General features: G+C 47.1%; 1 protein-coding gene across 2 annotated transcripts in view; it reads right to left on the minus strand.

Annotated features, from left to right (window-relative positions):
- The window catches only part of Cpx (synaptic transmission protein complexin), a 682,070-nt gene that overhangs the window by 489,921 nt on the left and 173,615 nt on the right, over nucleotides 1-18,534 (minus strand). Inside the window, exon 1 of one of the 2 annotated variants that reach the window (XM_077687872.1) lies at nucleotides 11,830-11,951. The exons of the other annotated variant lie outside the window; for it this stretch is intronic. The gene's annotated coding sequence lies outside the window, so the exon portion shown is untranslated. Of the gene's footprint in view, nucleotides 1-11,829; nucleotides 11,952-18,534 lie in introns of those variants that run through there. 2 annotated transcript variants of the gene reach the window in all.

An 18,534-nucleotide genomic window follows, 5' to 3' on the forward strand; every position in this document is an offset into this window, starting at 1 on the left:
CTTTACAGTATATCGAAATGAAGATATGATATGGGTAGTGTACCAGCGAGTGACAGTGAAAAAAAAATGACCCCACATCCGCTCACTTCGCGGAAAATGCCGACGAAAGACGATAGCCTTCTGCCGCACCTGCTGAGGAACTGCCTCTCCTCTTTTTACCGCTTACCTCTCGCGCTGTGCCCCTTTCTCCAGCGATAAACACAATGAAGGTTTGCTAAATTAAATTCAATTTTCCCGCGCTGGCACTGCTGCCCCGCCATGTGTTGGGACCTTTTGTCACTGTGGTGAGCCAAGAGCCCAAGGCTTCAGCGCGAGCCCTTTGTTGTATTTTTTGGTTTAAATGCTGTTTTTAACGCCTTTTTTGCTTTCTATCGCAAAAATTACGTTCACGTCTATTTATAATGAAAAGAACACTGCTAGTATCCGTCATACATCAATATTTTCCCTCAAATATTCCTAATGTTTTGCTTCCGATGAACAATGTTGGCAGTATGAAGTGTGTTATCAAATTTAGTATCTTGAAAATTGTTTTGTCGGTATAATCGTCTCATTCAAAAGTACTTTTAAGTTTCGGCTGCGTGGCTGAATCGAGGGACAGACAGACAGACAGGCCAAACTTTTTGCGTTCGTAGCTCAAGAAAGATAATCGTCTGTAAAACTGTGTACGACGTCCTCGATTTGTGTGGGGCGCATAGCGTTTTCAGAGCTACAAAGGAAATGATTTAATTATATATATATATATATATATATATATATATATATATATATATATATATATATATATATATATATATATAATTAAATCATTTCCTTTATATATATATATATATATATATATATATATATATATATATATATATATATATATATATATATATATATATATATATATATATATATATAATTAAATCATTTCCTTTGTAGCTCTGAAAACGCAATGCGCCCCACACAAATCGAGGACGTCGTACACAGTCGTACACAGTACAAAGGAAATGATTTAATTATACATATATATATATATATATATATATATATATATATATATATATATCGCTATTGTTTTGTCGCTTTTTTTGTTGTGAACTTTCAAACTCCCCCAGGCGTTGACAGAAAAAACAATTATGATTGTTAGAACGGTTAAATGAACCAGCTTAGCAGTGCACCGGTTCTGGCAATCAAGGAAGTCTAGTTATCGAGGAGTTTATTGCACGATTAGAAATATTTACTTTTAATAAAGGAAAGGTGCTTGAACGCAATGAGGTTCATGCCCAACATTTTGTATAAAACGTACAATGTTTTTTTTTGCTGCTTTAAATCTAGAGCAAACTGTTTTCTTTCTCTCTTAAACAGTTCGTAAGCACAGAGACCCCGCTTGTTAAACGTGCCTATCTATTTCACTATCGTATAGCTCACAGATAGCTTTGGGTGAACATAAGATTACTCTGGTCAGGGCTGCAGAACACCAACAAAAATGGCGCAAAAAAAAAGCAAAAACGTGGAAGAAGTGCATTCGCCCGAACGCTATGCAGTAGACCTGCACGATTAACGTGATCTGATATGAATTCCAGCTACGTAAAATGGACGCAAGTAAGCGTTTTAAGGTACAGTTCAGAAGCATCTGGTTGCACGAAACCATAGTGACGCCAAAGCTACGCTACACTCCGACTGCAGTGTCTCAGACACGTAGAAAATGCTGCCGCAAAGAGTGAGTGAATACACAGCTTTGGCATATATACAAGAAGGGGGAGCGGATGGACGGTGTCATTAGAGCCTAGCGGCCGTGCGCACATTCTGCCCATTCCACGGGGGAAATGGATCTGACAGAAGGTACACGCAGGACATGACGGGCACGTGTACGTTCGCCACTTATCGGTTCGCTCCCGCACGAGCGACGAAGACGATGTCTACCTCTGCGTGTTGTAAAATGAGTAGGGGTAGGTGAGACCAGGGGTGTAGATGATGCGAACAGGAAAATGCGGTCGTTAACGCACAAAATTTATTCTATAGTCCCCATGGAGATGCGAAATAACGGTGGGTTTCTGGATACGTGAAAGCGATACGATGTTTATAGCTTAATCTTATGAAACATGCCATTATATAACAGATCCGCAACGACATCCCGGAGTTTGTGCATGTAAGTTGGCACTTCGTCGTTCGAGCTCGTTTATTCGAATTCTGCGTAGGTCAGGTTCTGCGTATAGGTTCTGCGTACGACAGTCCCAGAAGATGAATAAAAGCGAGATGCGGAAATAAAAAAGAAGAAATAAGCACTGCGGTCCAGATTTCTGAGAATAAGCAAACGCTACTGCTGCAAAGATTGACCTTTTCCCCTTACGTAAACACGGAGTAACCGAAAACCATCGTGTTTTCTACGACTTTTCGAGTGAGGGGCTGTTTTCAACCAAGTTTGTTGTAAGACAGAATTCATTCCGGAAGGGCTTTACGTGGTCAGATGCCACGAAAACAAGTATTCAGTGATTGTTGCATGTATCGCGCCGTGAGACAAGCGACCTGACGGAAGTTGCCGCTCCAGAGTCCCAAATCCCCCTTTTCTCTAAACGAGATCCGCAAATTCGACGACGCGAAGTGAAGCCAGCGGAAGTCCCGGCGGCATGTTGTTCTCGACGTGTAGGCAAACGGTTTACTGCATAGTGTCGTTCTTCGCTCAGCGCGAATACATAGCCACTGAATGCAATGATGTCCGCGATGATCCATCAGCGTCTTGGCACTTTTCGAGCTTACCGGTGATAGAACCCCCCCCCCCCCCCCCCTCTTACAACCGACCAACTTCGTTATAGCGATGTTTTACTATACACAGTACACTCACGATACACGGAACTTCAAGGGCACGAACAAATTAGTTCAATTTAACCGGATTTTTCTTTACAGAGAGGGATGCACAAAAGATTACTCCCACCTCCCCTCGCGGGAACCCCTGTGTAGATGCGACGCATAGGGGGTTCCGTTGTTGTTTCCGTTAGGTTGATTCTCCCATCGCGTGAAACGTGCCGTGAACCCCCTGCCGCGGCTATGACGCAACGTGGCGCGGCTATGACGCAACACAATCCAACACAATCCACTTTAATCCAAATCCAATCCAAATCAAGCCAAGCCAAGCCAAGCCAAGCCAAGCCAATCCAATCTAATCCAATCCAATGCCCCTCGCGAGAGAGAGTTCGCGCGGCGAGGAGAACGGGGAGGGGTGTGGACGGACAACGACGCCGTATGGAGGGACAAGGCGAGTGAATGAGATGCAGTCGTATCTAAAAGTGCAAATGTATGTGCGTACACGTTCTTAAGGGAATTTCATGGAACTCTGTGCACTGGAAGGAAAATGTAGCTGACTTCAATTGTTTTAGGCACGACATTGACGAAGTTTATTTGGGAACAATTAGTTACTGTGCCCTAAAAAAATGCATAAAAATGCATCAAAGAGCCGCTTTCAAAGTCAAGAACGATTACCTTTCTTTTCTAACGTAAGTGCATGGTGTGCACGCCTCAGGCCTCGACTTCGCGAGTGATTACGAGCTACCGAATTTAGAAGACTGCGACGCGGCAATGAACCACGAATAGCACCATGATGGCACGAACGAGGCGGCAGGAGCTAAGCCCTGTAACCTCGGCGACTTGAATCAAGACCGAACGACTAGAACAAGAACTGTGAGGTTGCGTTCGTCGCGCTAACACGGCTAATAACGAGACGAGGCTAAAAAAAGAAAACATAAACCAACCAGCCGGAACCGGAAAAAGCTGATGCTATTGACCATGGGTTTGACCAGAAGTTAGCTTTTCGGTTCCCTTTAGACGGTGAGGCGGAAATTTTAGTTCCGATTATCGAAAGATTTTTTTACTTTATCTGAAAAAACCAACCAACTTACAGACTGAAGTTCTGTTGAAGCCGTTGCCGTTTATCAAGATTGTACTGTGCGTGTATGTATGCATATATATATATATATATATATATATATATATATATATATATATATATATATATAAATCGTAAATTTTATTTCTAACTTTGCGTTGGAAGTTTTCGAGTAGTGTTTATAATACGAGAGCAAGAAATTTGCGCAGCTGGGACCAGAGGCTGTGGATACAGCAGAACTGGCGGCCTTCCTCCTTATGTCGGAGACCGAGCTGATGCACTTCACATGGATTTCTGAACTTGCCGCTGAATGTTCTTTCTGATTGGCAGAACCGGATCGTTTTGTCCGCAGGCTTTCACATCTCTCCCAAAGTGGACCGCGTTAACACGCGCTATAGCCCACAGCAACCAGCTTTGCGAACTCGGCGTCTGCAGCGCGAACTCGGCGTCTGTGCTCCCCACTTCAGGCGTGAACGTACGTGAACTGGCGAGGGGAACAGCACTCGAGCGATCCCGCCCCGAACGCTGCGCAGAGGGCTCTCAAAGGTGAATCTTGCCGACTTCGGGCGCTCCTCACGAGGCGCACGCTCACGTTCGCTCGGCTGGGCGGAGTTTTGTGGTAACGCTCCACGGTGGTAGTAAAAGCTTTAACAGCTCTGCTGTTAATACAATAAAATTGTTTCCGCTTGAACTTTCAGTTTCTCTCCCGTGCTTTCCGCGTCTTTATAGAGGGCACACATTCTACTAGCCGAAGCTTAGCCGATATAGCAACAAAAGAAAGCACGACAGCTACAGCAGACAGTTGTTCCCATAAAGTAAGTGACACGGTCAGCAGGTTGAGTGTAAGCCCATCATAAGCGACAACGCAGCTGTTACTAGGCCGCGAGTCCACGAAAAGTCAGAGGCAGTGAATGGTATCACCTTTGGTGATAGAACCGCTTCATCATCGTCGTCCGCATCTGCGCCTTGCTTACGTCCACTGGGCGAGGAAGGCCTTAGACTTCCAGCTGCCCCTATATCGCGGTGCTTGAGTCTATTCCTAGCCCAGCATTTCGTTATCTCGTCCCTGTGCGTATCTTCCCCCAACACTAGTTGAGCCTCTGGGTCCCTTCACCACCCCGCTGGGGCTCACAGGTTGTCCGTCCTCCACATTACATGGCCTGCCCAACCGCATTTATTACACTTAATACGACCTAGGAAGTCTTCGCCCCAAGTTTGCTCCGTAATCCTAGGCGTTACTCCTATCAGTCTTCTTTGCACGGCTCGTTGGGCTGAGCGCACGTTTCCGGCCCACAAGTGATCACCGGATGCACGCGTCGTTTACGCGACAGGGGTTACCTACAGTCCTAACTTGGGAATGGTTGTTGAATGTGTCCCAGCCCATTCTCAGCTTTATTTCCTCCTCGTGGTTTGGATTAGCACTGGCAGCTCGTTAACAATAGTATATTCATTAAATTGTTCTAGTATATGACTCCCTGTGCTGAATAGGAGGATTTACATTTAACGTCTTTCTTTTTATTTACCTTTACGCCGCCGACTAGGGTTTCTGAGTACCGTTTATGAAGCATTGTTCGAATTTTCTCCCAATTCACTGAACAAGACGATGTCGAGCTGGCTTCTCAACTGACTAAAAATATTCTGGGTTTACGCGCATCCCTGATTTCCCGTAATCAAACTTCCTAAACAACCCCTATAGATACGGCTGACCTCTTCCGGTTTCGTGAAATACTTTTCCTACTCTCTCTAGACATTGTAAAACATCTTCGGGACATTTAAGTCTGTTTAGGTAGTTTGAATGCGAAAGAATTACGGCATCGGCTGGCATTGCACTCCTCCTGTGCCTCGGCCTTGTTGGCGTACTTGCGTGGTCGACTGCCATAGCCGAAGCAGAAATTGGCGGTACACCCGACATCGAAGCATTTTATTTCGAGACGCCCGCGACTCACTCGGACAGCTCCGACGAATATTACCAGGCAGACTCACGGCTTCTCCTGGAGCGCCACGGAGTCCGGATGGGTGCGCGCTCGTGGTGTCCTTTATTTCTCCTCTTGGCCCCCTTCTGAAAACCATGTTGCGGCGCCGCGCGGAACGCGGAATTTTGGGGGCACCGCTGCTCGCAACGCCCCCTTTTTTTGTTCATGGGGCGTACAATGCTTTCGCATTGATAACTCCTGTTAGGTGGTGCCTTCTTGCCTGGCTCCCTTCCTAAAAGAAAACTTCCCACTTGCTTCATGGAGGATTATCGCGCCCGTACCTCCATTGTACTCGTATACGTCCCCCAGGAGCCCTTTTTAGGTCTCCTCCATTCTCTGGCCTCTTAGTGCTTCCATGACTGCAGCGGATTCTAAAAAAATCAAACACTTTTTTTCGTAATCCATCAACACCTCGTCAAGAGATATTCAAATTATTCCGCGAATTTCTCTCTGATACGACAGGAAATACGTGTGCTTCTTCGACAACGCCTGTTTACGAAGTCCCAAGATTAGTTTTCTACGCGCCCCCTTTAAACGATGCTCTGCCACATACATATGCTTATAAAGGAACAGCTACAGTCGCGAGCGTTTGCCCACACGATAACTCTCCGGAGATGAGAGGCGTATCCGCTTTTTAAAATGAAGCGATATGCTAAGAATGCACAGGCAACGCAGGCGCGCACACGCTACGCGGCAGGCATTATGCATATGGCATCTACCTTAGAAGATGCCTAGAGCAATCATAACTCCGGAAAGTAATTTACGGCGGTCCGTACGAAGCGCTGTTCTCGTTCGACGCCATGCTCCTGTTTGTGTGGCGAACGTTGTTAAATGAACACGGGGGGCTCGCTATAGGACCGCAACTGTTGGAGCAATCGTGCTGTTCCATTAAAAAAAAGGAATTTAAGTAGGCCATCTCGTTTCGAGCGAATTTCAAGTACAGCCTAATGACCTTCTCATCCATTCGATCACCTACTTTCTTGTTGCAGCCCTAAATGCGGTCTTGCAAAGTGCACCGCGTAGTTCTTGCGTGTTCACTGAGGAACAAACTAATATCAAAATGAAGTTTTCTTACGTCGTCAGCTTTTTTGTAGTTAATACAATGTCATCAGGGAATAACAAGGCCGAACTTTGCATCTATTGTTCGCGGGTACCTCCTTTTTACGCCGGGAAGAATCCGATGCGCTCTAGATGCAAAACACGGAATTAGTTTGACTCCGCGTTCGCATACACAGTACGCGTATTAAACGGTTTATACAACACCAGACAACCCGGCCACAACCTAAAGGTCATTTTCGCAGAAATATGTTTCTCTCAAGAAAGGGAACTATCCCGAACCGTTCACCACACCGACTGAACGACATGCGCCTGCCTGAAACACTCGTGTGGCGCTACTACCCCGATTAAACCGGGGAACATGCTGGTAGGCGTTTTCGTAAACCGGCCTCTCCTACACATCAGGCCCTCCTGCGGTCACCCTCTAACCGTTAATGATACCACGTTTTCATGCGTTACAAAGCTCAAGATGTTAGTATGACCCTCCCGGCCTATCCTGGGCTCCTTGTTGGACCAAAAGATAATTCCCGTTGCTGCCGTCATCTCTGTCCTCTTGCGCGGTTTCTCGACCCCAAATGTCAACGATAATACTTTTTGCCGCCACCGCCTTCTTCGACGCCAATAAGTTAGAAGTGGAAAAAAGTCATTGTCGCCACCATCTTCGCCTATGCGGGACATTCATTATGATTACCGTTACGGTCATACGCACGACAATGCAATACTGCTAGAAAAAAGTTATTTGAGACGCGTGGAAAACGCGGTGCCGCCAAGTCAGCTTTGTAGCGAAAGCAAACTATATAAAAAGCGCAACAGTGTCATCTGGCGGGAGTAATAATCTGACATGTAGTTTCCTGTCCAGGCATTCGTGAGCGATATGACCCCTCCTATACGCGGCCCCGTGGTGTTGCGCAAACAGAGGCCACTTTAAGGCCACCGGAAGGACAGTGCAAGGTCACTGGGTCACAAAGTGACTCGTATCAGAACGAATAAACCGTTATGTTTCCCGAATCATGTAATATACATTCTATTGTTTGCTGACGGTCATGAATTAGCGGCAGCCTGGTCACTTCACCCGCATCGCGCAAACGGCATGTTCCTGGCGTCGCTGGAATTTACTCGCGCACTCAGGGTGAAAAGTATGCAACGTTTTCCTCCCTTTAATAATTATACAATTTTTCTGTGTAATCTTTCTCGCCTCGTCGGCGTTTCTTTTTGCTTTCATTTGTGCTGTAATAAATGTTATCTGTTTGTGATGCACGCATAAAAGTCTGCGCTTACCCTGTGCACATTTCACATGGTAAAAATAGGTCTGCCTAGACGAAGCACAGTCAGGAAATGACCACTCCTGCGATCAAGACGGGAAGAAGAACAAGCGACTAGGCGCAACTTCGTCCTACAAACACGGTGTGCGCTCTGACTTCGCCACTATAAAATTCAGCGCCGCGTGATGGTGCAGCGAAGGTTACATTTTTTTGACTAATCATATGCCTGGCCTCGTTATTCATCAGATTTATCCTTTGACCGCTGCGACAGGAAATTCAAGTGCGTAGTGGCAAAGCCGACTCGAAAATTTTTAGTATTGTAGCACGTTTTTCCGTTTGATTTATTATTGAATAAGTTTATGATTTACTCGTGTATATCTGTTCCCGCGTGTGTGTGCGGGCGTGTACGTATGCGTGCGCGCGCGCGCGCGCGTGTATGTGTGTGTGTGTGTGTATGTGTGTGTGTGTACGTGTGTGTGTGTACGTGCACCTGTGCGTGCGTGCGTGTGTGCGTGCGTGTGTGTGTGTAAGGTGCAAGTTAATTTTTAGGCAACGAGCTCTAGACGCATATAATTGTTGCCTTAGTATTTACGGCGAGTCAGGAGTTTGCTTTCAAATACCAGCTGCCCTTGCCTGTACTTAACGTCTCCACCGAGCGCTTAGCTGTGACTGGTGACTGGCGCCGATGAGTTCTTCAGCTTGCTTGCACGAAATGTGAAGAAAAACGCTGACAGAAAGAGAGGGAGATATATTTACGAACAGGCACTGAAGATAAAGAAATTTCGTGAATGGTTGGGGGCGTTCCGCGTGAATAAACTCTTTTGTTTATTTTAGTACCGCCTTTCCTCGTCTTTTTTTGGTGACATCATGTGCACACAGCCCGGGAAGCTCTGCGAATTGCTACCGTACTCGAGAACAATGTCGGCACCCGAGCAGACTACAACGGCCTTCTAGAACAAACATTGCGAGGATGGGACGACCACAGGTATCTCAGCGGAAAAAGCCTGGTTGGCTACTCCTTTATAACGTTGCCAAAGAAGGGTGATTGCGGAAATCTGGAATCCACCCTCATTTTTACGACACCATTAATTACCCGAGATACGTCATTTCAATTTCCCGCCTGATGCACTATGACGCCTGTTATGAACTTCTTTGTACTACGGCCTTACGTGCACTCTGCAGGCTTGATCGGAATAATGTTTGCCTACGCATAGCGACGGCGTTTTGTGGCGACAAGAATTATTGAATATATCATGCGCTGGCGATAAACCTAGGAAAATGAATTTGGTGTTACAAGCAAGACAGGATAATAAAGAAATAAAAGCAGAATCTTTGGTTGTTCGAACAATGCGAGCAACAGCGCCAGCCGCTGTCTGATAGCGACGCGAATTTTGGGGATATTTCGGATCAGATTATTCACGGAACATCACTAGCAAGTGGAAGCTTGCTGCAAATCCAAATTTTCTGCAAGTGCATTGATGGAACTTTTCCTGGTTTTCATGAACAAAGGTTGAAAAAGGGTTCTTCTACGAGATGGACTTGTAACAAGGAATTACCGTTAGACTGAGCCCCACAAGGAAGACGCAGCGAATTCATATATATTATGACAAAACTTACGCGAAAAACTCCCAGCCTGCACGTCACGGTAACAGGATGCGTATGATTGAAACGTTGTAATTGGACTGTACTTGCTGATTCGGTGCTAATCAAAACACAGAGGTGTCTTGAGCGAATGCCGGTACATTTTTGAGGTAGCTAATTTTGCTCATGTGGGAAGCTGACGGCAAAAAACTCGCGCTGTTTCAGACCCCCCACCCCTGGCAATTTCAAATGCATGCTACCCTTTAATGGCGAATTTTCAGAAATTGCAAGTCATGAAGAGTAAAGTAAGCGTCTGCATTCATGAACTAGCGTGCTCACGCGAACAAAAATCTTTATATGCTATCCGCAAAGCGAATCTTCATGTTTGTACCAAGACTACCACTGCGAGTCGGTGATACGACAGTGCATACAGAGAGTGCTTTTACCATGAACCTTCGAATCAGAGTTCAAGTAAAACAATAACAAATCCTTGAGCGGCAATTATTCCTGTTTTACAATTAACTGCAGGCTTTGCTTAAATAGCCGCCTTAGTAGCACAGTGATTAAAGTGTGCCGCTGGAGCGCATAACACTACGGTTTGAATTCCCCACAGGAGCTACTGTACTTCGAAGCAAAACAGGGAAGAAAAAAAGGACCATGTGCAACGTTTCGGTGCACGTTGAATACTTCCGGGGGTCTAAATGAATCCGTAGCTGCCACCACGGTGGGCGTCAGGCTTGTTCTGCTGTATCTCCGGCACGTGAAACAGAAGTTGGAAATGTAACGCTTGTACCAGTTAAACTGCAATACGGCAACAACGAAGTAGCGAACTCTGTGAGGTGCTCTGTGACATGAAGGGGGTAGCAAGGCCATGCGTATCTTTTATCTTTACAATGTTGGCATTGTGCCTCTACCTTATACTGCGTGCTTTTTTGTGTTACTTTGTTAAAGACGAAATCACTTTGGATATATTTATTGCGGTGTATTACCTTGCGGATGGCCGACTTATATGGCCGACAACAACCAATGTTCTCGTCTGTTAACGCACGTTCACGATCTGCGATACCAGCAGAAATGTAACTTTACTTGTGTCGCCTTTTCCTTTGTAACCGTATAATCACTTGTCACCGTGAATTCATAGCCGCTACTTCTAGCATCCTCATCGTACGCTTCTGAAAAACAATGCATCTGGTAGCTAAACCTGCTGTCAGGAGGAAACAGGGCACGCGTTCTCTAACGCTCGTAGACAGGCGCGGCGTGTGACAGTTTGTTTTGCGAAACAAAGCACCTTGTCTGACCCGAAGTTTTGGGAGTGCTTTTTCTAAAACCTATTAATTCTTTTCTTTCGAAAAGATTTCTATGGATTTTTTTTTTTTGGTGTCTGAGCGACCGCGCTACTTTGTTTTGCAAGTGCCACAAGGAACAAGAAGAAAATATTATTGCCTACAACTACTCTTGGCTCGTTTCGTAGGCGACGAGCAGCGCCCTGAATATTGCATTCCGCGCTCAGCATGCTCCCGAGAATCGAGAGACATGTCGGGCGCTGGCCTCAGGAAGCAAAAAAAAAAAAAAAAAAAAAAAACGAAAGTAGGGACAAAGAAGGTGCGTTGCCGCCCCCGACACGACAAAGACAAGCCTAGGGCGCGGGAGGTTTCACAGGTCTGCGCTGGCAGCACGAGAGGACAGGCGCCAGCTGTTCTCCGCCGCGGCGGTGAGAACAAGAAGCGCGTGGCCGATCTCGAAGAGCTGGGAAGGAAGGGGGAGTGGACCGCAGCCATGGGATGCCCTTCCCGTCACCATGCGCTGCACGTCGCTTGGGCGCGGGAGAACAAAAAAAGGCACTCTTTGCATGCAACGCGATTCCTAGCGCGCGAGACCGATGTTTTGCTCCTTTAGAGATCCCATAGACGATGGGGGAGGGGAGGCAGCTAAGTACGAAAAGTTTTGTACTGTTCCTGGAGACATTCCATTTGGAGAATGCTTTCGTGCTAGTATGCAGGCAAAAAAGAGACAGAAGCGCTGCCAAAAAAAGTGCATCCAGGCAGTGGCAGCAAGGTCGAGCGCGCGCAGCCCGCGGCGTGGAGGCACTCACCCGAGGCAGCATCGGCTACGGCGGAGCTGCGACGACGGCGCGGGACCGAACCAAGCGAGCGGGCCGGACCGCGGCAGGCATAGCACTGGGAGCCGGCGCTCGGAGGCGATCCCAAAAAAACGCCCCCTCTGCCGGCGGCGAAGCAGCAGGGACCACGCGGCAGCCGCCCCTCTTCCTCTCCATGTTTCCCCGCTTTCCCCACGGCGCACCTCCCTTGCTTTCCCAGCTGCTTCCCTAAGCGCGCAGCGCCTTCTTTCCCCCTGGCGGTCTCCCGCGAAACCACGCCACCTCGGAGCCGGCGAGTTAGGCGCTGCGCAGGAGGGAGCGGTCCCGTCCATACGCGAAAAGGAGAGGACCGAGTGCGAGAGGAGACTCGCGGGACGCAAGGGGGAGACTTTCCGGCAGGAAAAGTAGTACGGAGCGACACCCAGACGCCAGGCAGGCGTGGGAGTGGTCGGCAACTCTATACGGGACGCCGTTTGCGCCACTGTCATGCCATTGTGCACATGGGCTGTGCAAACACGAGCGCCAGGCGCGCCGTCATCACCGCCGCCAGTCCACTTCTGCCTGTCGCGCCAGGCAGGCAGAAGAGCTGGGAAACTGACAAGGCGGGCCGAGCGATCCTTACGCAATGCCGCCGAAATCGCAGCATCAAGGCCGCCGTCAGGCTGCTAAAAACGCACGGGACACTTTGAGGAGAGGGCCGGAACGGGGGGAACGGCCGGAAAGGGGATGCCTCAATATGCGCCAAGGAGCGGCAAAGTGGGGCATCAAGTATCGTCCGTCATTGGGAGAAACTTCGCTCCTTGTTGTGCCTTTAGGCGTGCTCTTGCATTTTTGTTTTCAACGCTGACAGGCAGCACGGGCTAAAGCAGAAAACAAGTAGACGTCAATGTGCCCATGACGGCACAAATTGCCGTCTTTATGCTCTGCTCTAACACGCTATAGTATAATGTGATAGTTATCTAAATCTCGATAAGGAGCCTGCCCCAGATCTTGCAATAAACTAAAAGCCTCTGCACCATCCCGCTCCCGCTAATTTGTTTGTACAAAATTGTCATGCTTCATCTGACGGCGTAACGTTTTTTGGTTGTTGTTTCGAACTCACATTTGGCGGATACAACAGCAAGAAAGACGGTGTAGCGGCAAAAAAAATCCCGTTGGTTTCGAACCCGCGTGTGCGGTGTCTTGGCGTCCTAATCGGCTGAAAACGCGGGTGTGTGCCGGCCTGACGTCTTCATTGGCTTACGGTACGCGTCACGTGGCTACATAGCAACGGAGTCGTCGCTGCTAATGGACCAGTAGAACTGCGCTTGCGGTGCAGAGGGAGGGAAGGGGGGGGGGGGGGGGTGAAAGAAGACACGGGTATGCACCGGCCTGACGTTGGGCCGGAAACTTTGAAAAAGTAACTAAGAACGTGGATCGTCACGGAGTATCGGAAAAAGTGCGCTACAATACAATATATAAAAAAAGATCCCAGGCCATCTCCACTAACCTGAAACTTGGGGAGGGGCGAATAATGCAGTGTATAAGTGTATTCTTGGCTCATATGCGTTTTTCCAAAGAGATGAAACCGTTGGGGGGTAGAGGTATACAGCTTTGCTGTAAACGTCTTAAAGGAGCACTGACACCAATTTTCGGCATTAATATTATTGCACAGTTCGCTTCCTTCACTCAACAGGATACCCTGGCTGAAATATGAGCGGCCTGCGACGCGAAGAACATAGTTCAATTGGATCTCATTCATCGCGCCGACGGAGCAGCGCGCGGAGCGGCACTCAGCAAATGGACATCAGCGTGACATCACTCCAGGAGAGGAAAAAGAAGTGACGCGACAGCGCCAGTGGCGTTCCCAAGGGGGGGGGGATCGCCCCCCCCCCAAAGAGGTCCTCAGCTTCTTATTTTTTTTTTCGAAGCATTCCACTTGCGCGAGGTTAAATCCCACTTGTGCGAGGTCGCAATCGTGTTGCGACCGTCAGAAATATACGGGCTCGAGTCAGCCGTTGCACCGCCTACGGGGAGTCAAAAACCACTGTGTCGCTAAGTGATTTGTGCGCAAGCGGGTTACACCACATACGTGCACACGCCGGCATTGTTGTCACCTCCTCCGCAGAACTGGCGCAAGGAGAGAAGCGATTTTTATTCGCCCCCACAAAAAAAAAAAAAAAAAAAAAATCAAATCGCCCCCCCCCTCAAAAAAAAAAAAAAAAAAAAATTCGCCCCCCCTAAAACCAATCTCTGGACCGCTACTGGACAGCGCTCGTGAAAAACTCGTGACGTCACTTCACGCGCGCGGCCCACGAGCGGCGAGCGGGCGCAACACCCTCTCAAGCGGGCACCGGTGACGTCCGCACAAATCGGTGAGGTCAGTCAGGGATTCTGTCATATGCGCCGTTCGGGATGAAAGCGCGGGAATTTGAAACAAACGATTTTCAGGCCGTTCAGTGTAATTAACTATCGCGCGCTGAAGTATTTGAAGTGCTGTTTCAGGTTCGCCAGGCCATTAAGCATCGATAAAAGCAATGAAAGTGGAACATAAAATTTTCGTGTCAGTCTTTGAAGCACAAAGCATTCTAGCGCGAGGCGTCGGAAAACGAATGTTCCAATGTGTTGTTTTAGTAAGCGTTTTTACCCACGGAGAAAGCACGTTCTAGCGCGAGGCGCTGGAAAACGACTGTCCCGGTGTCCCGGTATTTGAGTTACGTGACTACGTGAGACGACGACGACGACAGGAGACGCCGACAACCCGACTGTTTTGCCACAATGGACCTGAATGACCAATCGTTGCATCCAAGTGAGTACATTTGGCAAATAAGGGAGCCCGACGTATGATTTTACTAAAAAAATGTTATATTCACTTTGAAATCACGTGGTACAAATCGTCATTATTGCATTGCACGAGTCCCAGCGAAGACTCGATCTTTAAGGCAAAACCACTAGGACTCCGCGTTTCATGGTACGCGTGAGCAACAAAAAAATAATTGTTAGGTGAAGCTTCTGGGCACCGTAAGCTTAGGGGTTCCTCAAAAGTGCACAAGGGCATCTAGACCATTTCTAGCTGCCCGTGGGAAACAGTAAAAATCATGTTCAGAGGGTTCAGTGTTTGTACAATGATCACTCTGATACACTGAACATGTTTAATCACTTATTTTCAGTTTTTGTTCGTAAGTACGTAACAAGACATAGCGTTAACTATCGTGTTTTTTTTTTGTCTTCACAATTTGCAATGTTGCATCTAGTTGTGTTATTTTTTTTTAAAGCACCCCATCTTTCATTTGCCAGTATGTGGTTCTGGATTTTGTGGGTTGTGTATGGCGTTGCCGTAACCGTTACGTAATGTTGACTACATCCTTCCTATCACCTACACTCATCCCGTGTACAAGTGCCCCGGCAACGAGAACAAGTTGTCCGAGGCACCTCAAAACTCCAAAGATACTTACTTGGTCTGCCACTATAGCTGCTCATCTCACTTTTATTGCTCACTATTACTTTCCATCTGCCTCTTTATTGAGTAACATTTTTGAGACTACGTTCATGCGCTTCTTTTCGAGAAATCTTGTTTGTAGAGCTCTCCGTTTATGTTTATCCGTGAATCAACCTTTTTTGTAGTTGCGTATAAGTCCTATCCTTTAATTTGTTTTTTGCAGTGTCTTATCCTTGCGTGCTTTTGTCAGCCTCGCTCTCTTTTGTATCTGCATCAATACGCGTACCACGCGTATCACTAAAGCCTCATGGCTGTTCCTGGGCACGATAAATAAACATGATTGATTGATTGATTGATTGATTGATTGATTGATTGATTGATTGATTGATTGATTGATTGATTGATTGATTGATTGATTGATTGATTGATTGATTGATTGATTATTTCCTTCTGAAGTACTGAAGCCGTGTTGGTAATGTCATTTTGCCGGTCTGGACGTATGTATTTCAAACTTCCCCCGACACCGGCAAGTTCCCCGCTCGTTGCAAGAGAGCGTGTGTTGTTCCTCTCTTAAAGACGATAGCCTTTCTTGGGCCACTTAAACCTAAAAATTTTGGTCTGTCTGTCTGTCTGTCTGTCTGTCTGTCTGTCTGTCTGTCTGTCTGTCCGTCCGTCCGTCCGTCCCTCGATTAAGCCTTATATATACAGCCAAAAGTTGAACGAATACTTGAACGAGTGGTTTATATAGGCAAAACTTTTCCAAACCACTAAAATCTGAACCATAGTTGATACTTGTCAACATTCTTCAGGAAAACGAAAACATTAGCCATATTTGAGTGAAAACAGTAATACATGTGTTATTTGCAGAACTCTTTCAATGAAATGAACATGGCCGTTTGCTTTTGGCGATAGGAAATAAACAATACCCGTTGAAAATAACGGTTTGACCCCAATTACAAAAAGCGCTCGCGCCCGTGGCTTGTGTCTGGTGTCGGCATTACTAGAGGTCCCACAGTAACGAAGGTCCAGTAGATTGCACGCGAGCAGTGTAACGCGGGAAAATTGAATTGACTGAAGCAAACCTCCCCCATGTTTATCGTGGGCGGAGCGAGACGGGAGAGGAACAGCGTGACAGGCGGGCGGCGGAGAGAAGGGTCATTTACGTCGCAGCGGCGGCACAAGACTATCGTCTTTCGACAACGCTTGCAGCGAAGTAAGCAGATACGCGGCCTTTTTTTAAGCCGGGCTCAAAATTAGGCCCCACAAACTATCGACCAGTTTATATTCTGTGCGCTGCTTCTAAGCTTTTTGAGTCCGTACTGCATATGTTGCTCACACACAGTATAAAACCCACATTAGTATCTGAGCAGCACAGCTTTCTCACTGGGCAATCTACCACCACCAATTTTGGGAATTTTATGCTGCATGCTTCAGGAGCCGTGCAGGGGAGAGGACAACTGGATGCCATTTACTTCGACCTGTGTAAAGCTTTCGATGTCGTCTGATAACGACTGTTATTTAGAAAGTTAAAGCAGTTCCCCTCAACGTGAAAGCTGTCAAGTGCGGATCAATGATTTCCCAGAGCGTTTGTGGCGCCGTTCTCCGCTCTTTGCTACCACCCCCCACGCTCTTCCTCTCCGTGTCTTACTCCTCTCTTGATGAATTCGAGAGGTTTGTTCAGTGCAATCCAATTTTCCCGACACCTTGAAAAACAGCGCAAAAACACGGACGTAGAGAGGTTACACAGACACGAGCGCTGTCATCAGCGCTCGTGTCTGTGTAACCTCTCTACGTCCGTGTTTTTGCGCTGTTTTTCAAGGTGTCATGCATACCCAACTAGCCCAAAGTCAAGCTTTATTGCGTTACAATTTTCCCGCCTTCGCAGCGATCGTGCGCTTCCCCCTGAAAGAGGTGGGATCCTTTTCTTTATCGTTGGTTTCTTCTTCGGCCTGGAACAGCAGGAGCGTGAGTTCTGGTCTTTTAACAAAAAAAGTGTTTTATTCCGGGATTCACGAAGATTTCACTTACGTCATATCCGTCACGGAAGCGACACCAGTACAACGAAGCAAGCGGCCTGTAAAGGGTGCACCCCTGCACACAGGGTATTCTTGCGGGGAAGCAACCTTTAGTACTAAAGAGTACATCAGGGTTGTTAGGGTTGTTAGGGTACGTAAGAGTTAGGGTTGTTGTTTTTCGGGTTTTATATTTTAACACGAGAGTGTTTTATGCCGGGATACGCTAACATTTCACTGCCTTCATTTCCATCACGGAAATTACGCCAGTCGCTTTGCAGAAGTGACCCGCCAGCAGCACGTCGCTCACCAAGCACACCCACAAGACAGCCGCCGACCCGCAAATCATGCTCAGGTGCAGATTTCGCTGCACATTTCACTTTCGTGTTTTACGGATTCTTATGACAAAGGAATCAACCATTTTTTTGTTCGTGCTTTCATCTTGCACGGGCTGGAGCCTTTCTGCGGCATTTTGAAGGAGTCGTTTTTTTCTTACGCCTTCACTTCTTTTCGCTTGATATCGTAAATACCAACCGAATCAGCATTTATAACTAAATGAACGCGGGGACTGGGGCTTAAGTAGATATATTTTGCCTAAAATGTACCTGCAGTTTTCTTTGTGCTAAATAATGGGGACATGTATGACCAGCGCCAGCGGTTATAGCAGTTTTGAACGGTTCTGTCTATATAAACCTCTTGTTCAAGTATCCGCTCAACTGTTGGCCGGAAGGCTGAATCGAGGGACAAGCGGGTATTTTTTCGAAGCTTATGTTTGGGTGCATGACGCCGCGTGACTACAGTGGCTAGATACCAAGGTAAATATAACTGGTAGCGAAACTTCCATAGAAGCCCATACGTTCAGAAAATGGCGGCGCTTTTGCTGCTCATGGGGCTTAGCGCCATCTGTGTGAGGAGGGAACACTTCCGGCGGAACAAAAAGTAAACAGGATGTGACGCAAGATCCGGTCAGAAAGTGACGTCATTTTGGTGGCATTAGCGGGAAAATTTGACTTCAAAATAACCTTAGCAGGCCTCTGATCGCTGAGGGCTCATGTCATTGCCATCTGACGCAAGTTGGCGAGCCCTTGGCGTGTGTTCTTCAAGTCAACGCCAGCTTATACTCGTGACTAGAGAAACGTACTTTAGCATACTGTCATATGATTCGCCTCGCTGTCTATAAAAACATCTTGCATCTTCTCTGAACCTTTATTCTGTATTCATGCCTTCCACTGCTGTATAAAAGCAATCAGTTCCTTATTTTGATTGCAG

This window comes from Haemaphysalis longicornis, unplaced genomic scaffold, assembly GCF_048455015.1.
Source record: "Haemaphysalis longicornis isolate Haplotype H1 unplaced genomic scaffold, Haemaphysalis longicornis Haplotype H1 scaffold_1, whole genome shotgun sequence".
Lineage (NCBI taxonomy): Eukaryota > Metazoa > Arthropoda > Arachnida > Ixodida > Ixodidae > Haemaphysalis > Haemaphysalis longicornis.